This window comes from Lytechinus pictus, chromosome 5, assembly GCF_037042905.1.
Source record: "Lytechinus pictus isolate F3 Inbred chromosome 5, Lp3.0, whole genome shotgun sequence".
Classification (NCBI taxonomy): domain Eukaryota; kingdom Metazoa; phylum Echinodermata; class Echinoidea; order Temnopleuroida; family Toxopneustidae; genus Lytechinus; species Lytechinus pictus.
This window is the reverse complement of record NC_087249.1, coordinates 10,096,615-10,108,969: the sequence shown is the minus strand read 5'-3', so window position 1 is coordinate 10,108,969 and position 12,355 is coordinate 10,096,615. Positions and strand designations below refer to the sequence as shown.

Below are 12,355 nucleotides of genomic sequence, written 5' to 3'. Positions count from 1 at the left end.
TCAAAATGATGCCCAAATCTTGCCTCTTTCAAAAACAGCTATGAAAAAATACCTTATTGGCGCCTATAAATAAATCTGAAAATAATTGTAATTGCCTCATCACCCACCCACATTCTTAGATGTTTACAGTACATTCTCTCTCTCTTATGATTATGATTATTATCATAGTTTTGGGAGCCCGGCCTTAGAAAGGCCAGAGGCCTATGCTGGCTAACCAATTTCTCATTTAATCTCTTGTTTATGTATTTCCATTTTTGTATCTTTATTTGTATTCAATGTATTCTTTATCTTTGATTTGTATTGTTATGTAGTATGTAGTTTAACTTCCTGTTATCCTTTCAGTCATTCACCTTCACTTGTTAAAAACTCTCCCAATGTCATCTTAGAATTCCAAAACCCCCAATACAATTTAACTCCTAAACCCTGACCATAAAAGACCAACCCTCAGTGACGTCAGCTAACTTCGAGGAACTAAAGTTCTAAGAAGAAGTATGACTCATAATACCAGCCCCAGTCACTGAACAGAGTATCACAACACCCTTATACCAGAGAAAGTTTGATAGACAGTTACCTTTAGACCAATCAGAAGAAATTTAGATCACTCCCACCTTAAATTGTTACACCCCAAAACTAATTATTTAAATAAAACCTCTTGATTATTATAGAGACATCGACTACTAGACCCACACTCATCCAGATATACTGACTGACTTCAAGACTTAAAGTTTAAATATCAACTATTATACTTCTGAATACTTGTTTCCATCGCCTGCTTTATTTTGATTCTTCAGTAATATCTACTCAACTATACTCGAACTTTGAATAAATGCTTTTGATTTGAACTGCATATAATTTCTCCAAAGATTCGTCATTCACGCTCCCCTTCTAAAATAATACACGTTTACACGTCAGTATGTTGTATGTTTTTCATGAGAATTTGAAATAAATAAATGAAATGAGATGAAAAAATTCATATTAATTACATCTACTTTTAATGTTTAATTTCGCAATTATTCAACAACAACAAATGACTGTCACACTTACATGACTGGCAAAGTCACTGTACCATGGACAGAAAAAAAAGCTTATAAATTGCAAAAATACAAGTTTAGTTGTTCTTTGCATTTAAACTAAATACGAGGCTGACAGTCAGTATACATATCAAAATATATTATGACATAATAATAGGCCTACATGTTTAAGTTGTTACTTAATTAAGTTTAATCAACTTAACATAATCTACCTACATGCCTATACCTTGTATATAAATGTACATCAACTTAAAAAAGTGCAAATTAAAGTGAAATTAAAAGAAATTAAGAAAAAAGTTGTATTATTGGCAAACATTTTAATCGAGTATATTAATTAGGCAGATCATTAATAATTTAACTGTATATAAATAATTCCAAAAGTTTTTTGACAATAATTGAACTTTATCTTGTAAAGTAGCCGCATTTAACCCATGCAACAATTTGCTTTAAATGAACAAAAATCGTGAGTCAAGCATCACATTTCAACATGATTATCATTCACCGCATCCACCGGCTCCGCCATGCACCCCTGTAACTTCAAACTTAATGCGCTGTAGTTTTTGTTGCTGATATTGTATTGATCTAATTTTAAAGCAATATATTCAGCCTTTAGTTCTAGTTTCAAAATGAGACATCACATAACAAATTTGGTCATGGGGCTGAGATGTAGGTACAATTTATCCACGGATCTGCGTGGAAATTTGTTCATCCGCCACCCTTTTCGCATATACCCAACTTATGAAATGCGACCAAATGCATAACGTAATTTTACGAGAAATGGAGTTAGAGAGAAAATAACTTTTAAATTCACGTAATATCGCCTTTATTGAATTTGAAATAAACCCTGGTTGAATTTTCTTTGGCAGGCTGAAGCCCCCCCCCCCCCCCCTTTCCAGTAATCAAGTATTTAAAGGTCAAGTCCACCTCAGGAAATGTTGATTTGTATCAATAAAGAAAAATCAGACAAGCAAAGTGTTGAAGATTTCATCAAAATCGGTTGTAAAATAAGAAAGTTATGACATTTCAAAGTTTCGCTTATTTTTCACAAAATAGTTATATGCACAATTTAGTCACATGCAAATGAGAGAATTGATGATAACCCTCACTCACTATTTCTTTTGTTTTTTATTGTTTGAATTATACAATATTTCAAATTTTACAGATTTGACAATAAGAACCAACTTGACTGAACCGTAAAACGTTAAGCAATGCTAATTACACATGTTCAGGGCAAGTTTGTTTCACAGGACAATAAGGAGAAAATCAGAATATTTCATATTTCATATAATAAAATACAAAAAAAATAGTGAGTGAGTGATGTCATTCCCTCATTTGCATACCGTCCGGGATGTGCATATAACTATTTTGTGAAATTAAGCGAAACTTTAAAATGTCATAAATTTCTTATTTTACATCCGATTTTGATGAAATTTTCAGTGTTATGCTTGTTGAATTTTTCTCCTTTTATTCAAATCAACTTTATGTTGAGGTGGACCTGTCTTTTAAGTGATAAACGACATTGACGCAGGCAATCACGACATGCAAACGCCCATGGTTACGCACTTGGGCGAAACGATCGAGCGCACAATGGCGGGAACATTTTGAATACTAGTAGCTGATAGGCAGGTGAATGTGGATGTATTTTGCCGAAAGGAATGCAAGTAGGACCGCCTTTGGAAACAACAATGGCATTTTAAATGTCCGACCAAAGCGGCACACGACAACAGAATTTAAACACCGGATATTTGTTCTCAAACTGTATACCAGCCAGGATTTCTTCTCCCGAAATTGTGCCTATATCAAGGGGAAAGATGAAAAGTGCACTGTGGTGAAAACCAGGTAAGTGAAACATGTGAAATACGGTTATTTTCTAACAATTCGAACAAACTTTTTATCACAAAAAATCGTACAATATCTTATTTTTAACCTGCTGGTTTAGTGACTCCACAATCCAAGAAAGTTGGTGAAGTACAGCAAGTCTGCAAACAGGCTGACTAACGCAAGACAAAGCAGACGAGAGTTCAACATTTTGGAAGGTTTAAAATGGCTAAAAAATAGATGTTTGTAAAGGGACCTTTAATTGCCAAGACCAAGTACCGATAAAATCAAAACAAAAGGGAAACCATAAGTGTTTGTCAGTCAGTCAGTTATACTATGCAATCTTTGGGGGAAATCTCACAAGAAAGATAAAATATTTCTCCGAATTTGGTTGTGGTACATGCACCCTCATGAGACAAAGGGAAGTGGCGGCCTCAAGAGATATTTCCTTTGATAATTATGAAGATGATAATGAGATTTTTTTCGGAAGTGAAAGTGTCGTTCTCCTTATAAATGAAATTGTGCATTCATTGTAAGAGGTACATTAATCAAGGAGTCTGTTTCATAAGTAGGTTTAATATAACATTGCCAATGTGGGAAGCCTGTGATTTATTTGCCCTTAGCCATCGTGATGACAGTTTGCTACAATGGTAAAGTTACCAGAAGGGTTGGTCGAGTACAATTAAGAAGTCATGTTGAAATAAATCGTGATTTCAGTTATGAATGGGGCCTAATATCTTAGCGATATGGATGTGTCGATCCTGGCCTGGTGGGGAGAATATGGGGAAATTTCCCCCAATAATTTTGACACCTAGAAATGTTTACAAAATGCAATGCAAATGTACGTTTTAAACAGCATGGAAAAGCATTATACACTGCTATAGAACCATTAAACCTGGCATTAAAATACAATATAAAACATAACTATAATCTGATCATTATTTTGTGAAAATTGTGTTAATTTAGCGCGCAGAGTGCGCCGAAATTTGGACAATTTCTCGCTTTTGCCCCTCCCGTCATCCAAAAATGGATCTACGCCCCTAACAATATCATTGAGCATATTTAACCTTAAAAAGTATTTTCATGGTGATATCGACTAGAAATGGTCATTAACGTATTATGACATGAATCATGAGATAAATAATCGACTACAAAATATTGTAAAATGTGTTTTCATGTGGACACAATATGGATACGAGTGGAGTCATTTTGTTTTTCCTACAATCGTATAAATTCTGTGTACTTTGGTCAAACCTATACAAAATAGAGATATATATGAGCCCCCATCCGCCCCCCAAAAAATTAAGGCTTTGCCATACAAAAGTCTGATTTTGTGATAGGCTTGAACATCATATAAAAAAAATAATATCATATTCCATCCCTTCCATCCCATTTTCTTGGTACATGTATAATTTTATTTATTTATATTTTTATTTTATTTAATTTTCTTTTTTTGGGGGGTCCATGTCCCCGAGCCCCATCTGTATACCCGTGATAAAACACGATAGAAACAAATATATATTATATGTACCTCTACGTGGTCTAGAAGCAATTTATGTTGTCAATGAGAAAGGTATTGAAACTATTCCGTACGTAGCGACTTTTCCTTTACCTCTACCATTTTAAACCCCTGCCAAATTAACCCTGCCATTTTAACCTCTGCCATTTTTACCTCTGTCCATTTTATCTCTGTCATTTTTACCTCTGCCACTATTACCTCTGTCATTTTTACCTCTGCCATTTTTACTCCTGCCACTATTACCTCTGTCATTTTTACCTCTGCCACTATTACCTCTGTCATTTTTACCTCTGCCACTATTACCTCTGTCATTTTTACCTCTGCCACCGTTACCTCTGTCATTTTTACCTCTGCCATTTTTACCTCTGTCATTTTTATCTCTGTCCATTTTATCTCTGCCATTTTACCTCTGCCATTTTACCTCTGCCATTTTTATCTCTGGCCATTTTATCTCTGTCCATTTTATCTCTGTCTTTTTTACCTCTGCCATAGTGCCATTTTTACCTCTGCCATTATTACCTCTGTCATTTTTACCTCTGCCACCGTTACCTCTGTCATTTTTACCTCTGCCATTTTACCTCTGCCATAGTGCCATTTTTACCTCTGCCACTATTACCTCTGTCATTTTTACCTCTGCCACTATTACCTCTGTCATTTTTACCTCTGCCATTATTACCTCTGTCATTTTTACCTCTGCCACCGTTACCTCTGTCATTTTTACCTCTGCCATTTTACCTCTGCCATAGTGCCGTTTTTACCTCTGCCACTATTACCTCTGTCATTTTTACCTCTGCCACTATTACCTCTGTCATTTTTACCTCTGCCACTATTACCTCTGTCATTTTTACCTCTGCCACTATTACCTCTGTCATTTTTACCTCTGCCACCGTTACCTCTGTCATTTTTACCTCTGCCATTTTTACCTCTGTCCATTTTATCTCTGCCATTTTACCTCTGCCACTATTACCTCTGTCATTTTTACCTCTGCCACCGTTACCTCTGTCATTTTTACCTCTGCCATTTTTACCTCTGCCACTATTACCTCTGTCATTTTTACCTCTGCCACCGTTACCTCTGTCATTTTTACCTCTGCCATTTTACCTCTGCCATAGTGCCATTTTTACCTCTGCCACTATTACCTCTGTCATTTTTACCTCTGCCACCGTTACTAGCTCTGTCATTTTTACCTCTGCCATAGTGCCATTTTTACCTCTGCCACTATTACCTCTGTCATTTTTACCTCTGCCACTATTACCTCTGTCATTTTTACCTCTGCCATTATTACCTCTGTCATTTTTACCTCTGCCACCGTTACCTCTGTCATTTTTACCTCTGCCATTTTACCTCTGCCATAGTGCCATTTTTACCTCTGCCACTATTACCTCTGTCATTTTTACCTCTGCCACTATTACCTCTGTCATTTTTACCTCTGCCACTATTACCTCTGTCATTTTTACCTCTGCCACTATTACCTCTGTCATTTTTACCTCTGCCACTATTACCTCTGTCATTTTTACCTCTGCCACCGTTACCTCTGTCATTTTTACCTCTGCCATTTTTACCTCTGTCATTTTTATCTCTGTCCATTTTATCTCTGCCATTTTACCTCTGCCATTTTACCTCTGCCATTTTTATCTCTGGCCATTTTATCTCTGTCCATTTTATCTCTGTCTTTTTTTACCTCTGCCATAGTGCCATTTTTACCTCTGCCATTATTACCTCTGTCATTTTTACCTCTGCCACCGTTACCTCTGTCATTTTTACCTCTGCCATTTTACCTCTGCCATAGTGCCATTTTTACCTCTGCCACTATTACCTCTGTCATTTTTACCTCTGCCACTATTACCTCTGTCATTTTTACCTCTGCCACTATTACCTCTGTCATTTTTACCTCTGCCACCGTTACCTCTGTCATTTTTACCTCTGCCATTTTACCTCTGCCATAGTGCCATTTTTACCTCTGCCACTATTACCTCTGTCATTTTTACCTCTGCCACTATTACCTCTGTCATTTTTACCTCTGCCACCGTTACCTCTGTCATTTTTACCTCTGCCATTATTACCTCTGCCATAGTGCCATTTTTACCTCTGCCATTTTTACCTCTGCCACCGTTACCTCTGTCATTTTTACCTCTGCCATTTTACCTCTGCCATAGTGCCATTTTTACCTCTGCCACTATTACCTCTGTCATTTTTACCTCTGCCACTATTACCTCTGTCATTTTTACCTCTGCCACCGTTACCTCTGTCATTTTTACCTCTGCCATTATTACCTCTGCCATAGTGCCATTATTACCTCTGTCATTTTTACCTCTGCCACCGTTACCTCTGTCATTTTTACCTCTGCCATTTTACCTCTGCCATAGTGCCATTTTTACCTCTGCCACTATTACCTCTGTCATTTTTACCTCTGCCACTATTACCTCTGTCATTTTTACCTCTGCCACTATTACCTCTGTCATTTTTACCTCTGCCACCGTTACCTCTGTCATTTTTACCTCTGCCATTTTTACCTCTGTCATTTTTATCTCTGGCCATTTTATCTCTGTCCATTTTATCTCTGTCTTTTTTACCTCTGCCATAGTGCCATTTTTACCTCTGCCACTATTACCTCTGTCATTTTTACCTCTGCAAATATTACCTCTGTCATTTTTACCTCTGCCATTTTACCTCTGCCATTTTTACCTCTGCCATTTTTATCTCTGTTATTTTTACCTCTGCATGCCACATTTACCTCTGCCCTTTTTACCTTGCACCTAATGAGAAATTCTAGAGAGTGTATAAGAAAAATACATAAAGAAATCCACACACACACACGCAGAACTTAACCAATTATATTTTCTAAATTTTCATAAATGCTTTGAGGCCGGTGTGAGGGATTCTGCATAAGTGAAGTTGAAATATATACCGGTAAACAACTTCAATAACTGCCAAATTATTAGTTTTTAACGATTACTCAACATTTCACTGGACTTTTAATTTCATTTTACTTCTATATCAAAGGGAAATACCACTTTTTTAGAACATTCAAAAATTGTAATATTTCAATTTCAACTCTCCGGCAACTCTCCCAATTGCTAATCACCATGTACATGTATATATAATTGTAAAAGTTAACTTTATTGATTTAAAACCGATTTTGATGAAGTTTACAGCGTTTTATTTGTTTGATTTAGTCTTTCTATTCAGGTCAACTTTTGGGGTGGACTTTTCTTATAACCAGAGTCCCAGATCTCATTCCTGCAGTGATATCACCCAATTGCTGTTGAGCTAAAGGGACAATGGTAAGTATAGATATGCCCGAGTCAAGCATGCACCCCTTGGTAATAACAGAAAAGCTGCAATGTCAGGCATACTGAAGTATCACTAGCAAGAGAAAATGTATATATTATAAAGCATGGAATTTTTTTCAGCTTTTTAAGGATTCTGCGGTTAGTGTATTTCATTTATAAAATGTTCTTATTAAAGACTGACATCATTGTAGGATTGAGATCTGGAACTTTTTGGAAAGATCTCGTTTAGCAAGTTGAAAAATAATATTTTGTGAATTATACAATTACGAAACATAAATATTTTTTTCATAGTACTGACAGGGGCCGCGGAACGGTTTTCAAAGTGGGGGGGGGGGCTGAGCCAACAGTGGGGGGCTGACCATGCTAAAAATCACAATCGTATGGTCATTTTTACGTTTTTGTACACGGTTATGGAAAAAAGTGTGGGGGGGGCTGAAGCCCCCCAGCCCCCCGGTTCCGCGGCCCCTGTATTACAGAAATATCAACAGACATGTAATCAGCATGGTGTGCGTCGATATGAATCAACTTTAATTTGATACCAGAAGTCCAAATTATGTTTGATTTGGTATTATTGTAACTATCATGGAAACTTTTATTGTGGTTGGCTGCAGATCCCTGTTACCTTAGAAGAATGGGCCCTACATGGTCTGTTATTTTGTTGGATAATATAAATTTAGAAGAGAAACGGAACATAATAATATAAGATTGTTTCGCTCGTTCTCTTTTCTTTTTACATCGGCGCAAGAATTAACTGGTGTCGGCCAAGACTTCCACCCCTTCGATCCTGACCCAGAATTGGAAGTGGATCGAACCGCCAATCATGCATGCAGTCAGGTTAGTGAGGAACTTGGAAAGATTTCACCAGGAGGTGATGGCGGGTCAGGCGAATAGGAGAATGTTGCTTAGAAGGCATCCGGATGTGATGTGGTTATCTATTACGGTGAGATGAGGTCTGACGTCATTGTTGACTGGCCAAACTTGAGAGCTAGGACCCAGTTTTATAATCAGACAGCAAGGTGATTTTTTATCAAACGAACTATACTAGGTATCAGTATCTGAACATTGGAACAAGTATGTGGAAAAAAGGCCCAAGTTACCAAACGTAAATGTCTGACATTGCATCTCTTCTACATGTAGTCCCTACAGGCTGGGACGCCCAAAAGGAGCGCCCGATTTTTTATTGATTTTTAAAGGAATTAGGTTGAATAAAAAAAGGTTTGCCGTAAATGGTGGTTTTGTATAATATTGCATTCATAACTTGTGGGTATAAAAACTCTCTCATACTGGAAATATGATAATATTACTCTCTTCTTTTACAGATTTCCTCATGCTTTGTGGATAGTTTGTCAGAAAGATACAAACATCAGTTTGTAATATGAGTTTTATCATGAACAAACGACAAGAGTGTAACAAAAAGAGAAATAAAATTAAAATTAAGAAAATGTAATGTTTTGCTTAAAGGACAAGTCCACCCCAACAAAATGTCTACTTGAATAAAAAGAGAACAATCCAACAAGCATAACCCTGAAAATTTCATAAAAATAGGATGTAAAATAAGAAAATTATGACATTTTAAAGTTTCGCTTAATTTCATAATGCTCATCCTGGACGGTATGCAAATGAGGAGACTGATGACGTCATCCACTCACTTTTTCTTTTGTATTTTATTATATGAAATATGAAATATTCTAATTTTCTCCTCATTGTCAAGTGAAACAACGATTAATTCCTCCCTGAACATGTGGAATGAGCATTGTTTAATACTATATGGTTCAGTCAAGTTGGTCCTAATCAAGTTGTCAAATATGTAAAAAAAAATGAAATATTGTATAATTCAAACAAAAAAGCAAAAAAAAATAGTGAGTGATGGACATCATCAGCTGACTCATTTGCATGTCACCGAGTCGTGTATAGCTGTTTTGTGAAAAAAAACGAAACTTTAAAATGTCATAACTTTCTTATTTTACATCCGATTTTGATGTAATTTTCAGTGTTATGCTAGTTTTGATTTTTCTCTTTTTATTCAAATCAACAATTTTCTTGGGTGGACTTGACCTTTTAAAATACAGGTTTTTCCTTCTCAAAAATAGTGTAAACCTAAAGGTGACTTGATACTCTCTATTGTAGCTCCAAATCATCCAATAGTGTGAGGAAATACATATTATCTAATAGTGATCAAAGGGGATGTCATGTAGCAGAGATGCACTGCCAGACGTTTGATGTGGTAAATGTGGGGTTCCTTTATGTTCCGAAATTCGGATACTGGTACCTCTTTCGTTTTAAAGGGGAATGAAACGTTTGAAACAAGTTGGCTTTTGTGGAAACAGAAAAATCAAAGAATAAGATCAAAGCAAGTTTGAAAAAAATCGGACAAATAATGAGAAAGTTATGAGCATTTGAATATTGCGATCACAAAATTATATGGAGATCTTCCTATTGGCAATGCGACAAATATTTGTGATGTAATATGTGAACAACTTTCCCTTTGATGAACTATAAAATACCCTGAAAATGTCAATTTTTGCTCTTTTTAGGGTGATACAAACTCTTTATCCATAATGTATTTTTTGAAAATCTGTATTACATGCCCTCCTATAGAAAGAAAATGTGATCTATATACTATATCTATATACTGATAGATGTGATAAAAGAGGCATTTTAAGTGAAATATATAGAAAAGTAATGGGAAGGTTGTTCACATGTGACACCACACATCTATGTCGCATTGTCAATGGGAGGATCTACACTACAATAATGATCTAAACTTCAAATGCTCATAAATTTCTTATTATTCATTCAATATTTCTCAAACTTTCGTTTACCCGTTTCTTTGATTTTTCTGTTTTTGCCCAAGCTATCTTGTTTCAAGGGTTTCATTTTCCTTTAATCAAAAGTCCTCTAAATTACTCCTCTACTATACTACGAGGAGTAGAACGTTGATGGTGGACTTTGATCGACGAATCTATAGCATGTTGATACCTTGGTTTGAAAGTTCATCCGATGCAGTCACATCATTTAGGGGTTATCAAGGATCCAGTTGGTCTTTAGCCGTCCCGAGATCGACGACCTTTACGTTACACAACCATGACAACGGAAATGTTCCCGGGACGGTATATTAAACTATCAGGTCGGCAACTCCTCAAGCAAAATAATAATTACATGGAAATAGGAAAATGAAACTGGCACAACGCTTAAAACTTCATCAAAATTTGATGTAAAATAAGTAAGTTATGACGCATTAATTTTTTTTTTTTTTTGGGGGGGGGCTTATTTTTCACAAAACAGTTATTTGCACAATGACATCACCAACTCACTATTTCTTTTGTATGGTATTTTATGAGATATCTCTCTTCATTATAATGTGATACAATGCATGATTCACTGGCGGATCCAGGGTGGGGGGCACAGCCGGCCCGTGCCGCCCCCCCCCCACTTTGAGAGGCACAATTAGAATTTGTATGTAAGAATGCCGTTAAAATAGAAGTGTGCCCCCTTCCCCTTTTGAAAGTGAATACCCCTTTTTTTTGCTTGTCAGCTTTTTTAAATTTTTGGTTAAAACATTTTTTTTGTCAAATTTTTCCTCGGGAATATGTGTCCCCTCTTATATGTGTCCCCTCTTTCGAAAAAGCCTGGATCCGCCCCTGGCTTGATTCCTTTTTGAAAGTGAGGGATTATCATGGTTGCAACCTTTATCTTATGATTCCGTTACTCTCTTGTCAAATCTTTCACTACAAAAAGTAAAAAGAAATAGTGATGAGTGACATCAACGACGTTTTTATTTTCACATCACTTTATTGTGCATAATTGTTCTTTGACAAGTAACAAGTATTACCGTGTAAAACACTACCCTTAACAAGTATTGGAAACAAAACGATACCCTTGGCAAGTATTCCCTAAATTATTGAACCCCTAAACAAGTACAGCGATATTTTTATTTGTTATATGTCAAAGGACGTCGGTTTTACCTTGACCTACATCATTGGGTTTAGTACGGCCCCACCTCCCACACCTCGCGCAAATCGGACTCTAAACATGTAGATCTAGTGTTGACTGTTTGGGCAAAAATTTACATCCTTAAAAAAACATTTGTCTTTTTATACCCTATCAAATTTGACCCTAAACACAAAGCTTTCCTAGCGAAATAGATCCCCTTTTTTCATTTTGTGTGTGTTTTTGACACCCTTATTACGTTACGTACGTAACGTACCCTAAGCTTGAAAAAGACATCATTTTTACGTGGTTTTTTTTGGTCGCGCATGGTATCCACTCGTCAATGTAAGTGGCCCCCCGGGCATCACTCACAAAATGAAAGGCGCTTGATCTCAACAAAAACTGACAAGCACCCCACAAATTACTTTCCGACCCCCCCCCTCCTGGATCCGCTCCTGGCACATTATCGATTGGTTGTAGGTGAATGCATTAATCTAGTCTTTACATACTTTTAAAAAGAGAATGTCACCCTGGAAAAGAGTTAGCTTGTGTGAAAACAGAAAACAAATCAATGAAAGTTTGAGAAACTAAGATTAACAAATAGTAAGAATGGGCTAAGATAGATGTTTTAATTTGGGTTATATTATCAGTGTAACGAAAGGGAGATTTGTCCTGTGACATCACAAATCATGGTTGCATTGCCAATCGGAGGATCTCCATAAAAGAAGTGATTTCAACATTCAAATACCCATAACTTTCGTATT

At 36.3% G+C, this 12,355-nt stretch overlaps 1 long non-coding RNA gene across 1 annotated transcript; it reads left to right on the top strand.

The window, feature by feature from the left end:
* The first annotated feature begins 2,546 nt into the window (after positions 1-2,546).
* On the top strand, positions 2,547-12,072 carry LOC135154237 (uncharacterized). The gene is made up of 3 exons (XR_010293623.1): positions 2,547-2,870; positions 7,545-7,652; positions 8,407-12,072. It is a non-coding gene; the product is annotated as an uncharacterized LOC135154237 (long non-coding RNA).
* The last annotated feature ends 283 nt before the right edge of the window (positions 12,073-12,355 follow it).